At 32.0% G+C, this 1323-nt stretch overlaps 1 long non-coding RNA gene across 1 annotated transcript in view; it reads right to left on the bottom strand.

Annotated features, from left to right (window-relative positions):
• Positions 1–919: 919 nt before the first annotated feature.
• Positions 920–1323, bottom strand: part of LOC119585464 — a 2752-nt gene continuing 2348 nt past the window's right edge. Inside the window, exon 3 of the long non-coding RNA XR_005229892.1 lies at positions 920–959. This is a non-coding gene — a long non-coding RNA (uncharacterized LOC119585464). The remainder of the gene's footprint in view (positions 960–1323) is intronic.

The following is a 1323-nucleotide window of genomic DNA, read 5'->3' as shown; positions in this document are numbered from 1 at the left end:
ATATACAAGTGTATGAAATTCTTGAACCTACAGTATGAAAAAACTCAAATTCAAGTTGCCAAATCTGTAAACACTGATAACTAAATACAATGCACATTAAAAAAGTAAAACACAATTTACAATAAATACATATAAAAAGGCTATCTACACGAATTTCTCTTGAAACAAAACTACATTTGAATTTATTACCACCTTTGAGTTTTCTATTTTTGAGAATTACAAGAAAGTGAAAGTGAAGTAAAGAAATGAATTCCTTAATGTGAATCCCCCCAAAAAAGTATTTTTAAGGGGATGCTGGTTTTTTTTACCTTCGAAAAAATTTTTTGGGAACAGCGCAAAGAGTCTTCTTGCCTTAAAGCTCCAATTTTGAAGATGCAAGTGAGGAACATAAGGAAAGCTAGTTCATGCCCTGTCCCATAATCAATGCGTGTCGAGTTTTCCAAAACTCTCCACTGTATACAAATTTTTTTGGGGCGCAGAATGGAATTCTTCTGGAAGCGCAGCTTGTATGACTTCTTCTCCTTTCTGCACAATGGTCCAATATTGACAATGGATGAGTAATTACATCTATACAGATACTATGAAGCAAAAAAAAAACCCCATTCAAATTTTTTTTTTTTCTAAAAATTTTCTGACTTTTATTTCTTAATACACTTTTAAAAAAGCCCCTGGTACAACCAAAAACTTCAGAAAAAAAAAGTTATTAATAGTTAAGACTTCATAATCACAGAGAAAACATTACCTCCTTCATCCTGGCATAAAAATCCCGAAAGGCTTTTTTTTGCCCAAAAGCTTGTGGTTTTGGTAAAAATGCAGGGATCTCATCTATCCCATGACTGAGGGTGTCCAACAACTTTTTGGATTCCCCTAAAAAACCCTCATTGTCTTGCAATTTCCCCACTCAGCTTCTTTTCCCCTTTTTTAAAACCTCTTCTGGGTATCAGGAATCCTAAGATATCCTACGTCAACACAAATTATTCATTAGGAAATGTTAAAGAACTAGTCAGTACATCCTGAATAATGAAATAAATGTATAGTAACTCTTCTCTAAAAGTAGACTTAGTCTATTATGTATATGTTGTAATCTTCAAAAATTTTTTCATATACAGAGATATCCTATTTTTCCCTATTTTTTTCTTATGAAAAGATAAAGTACTCAAATAAAGAAATATTATAAATATACTAATCATGTTCTGCTGCTCCAATCTTTCTATTTTCTTTGCATAATATGTAATTACATTGATATCAATAAAGTCTTCAGCAGAAGTAGATTTACTCTCTCTCACTACTCAAGGGTAATCCAAGTCTTAGACAGTCCTCTTG

Source organism: Penaeus monodon, chromosome 19 (genome assembly GCF_015228065.2).
Source record: "Penaeus monodon isolate SGIC_2016 chromosome 19, NSTDA_Pmon_1, whole genome shotgun sequence".
In the NCBI taxonomy this organism is placed as follows: Eukaryota; Metazoa; Arthropoda; class Malacostraca; order Decapoda; family Penaeidae; genus Penaeus; species Penaeus monodon.
This window is presented reverse-complemented; position numbering and strand designations above follow the sequence as displayed.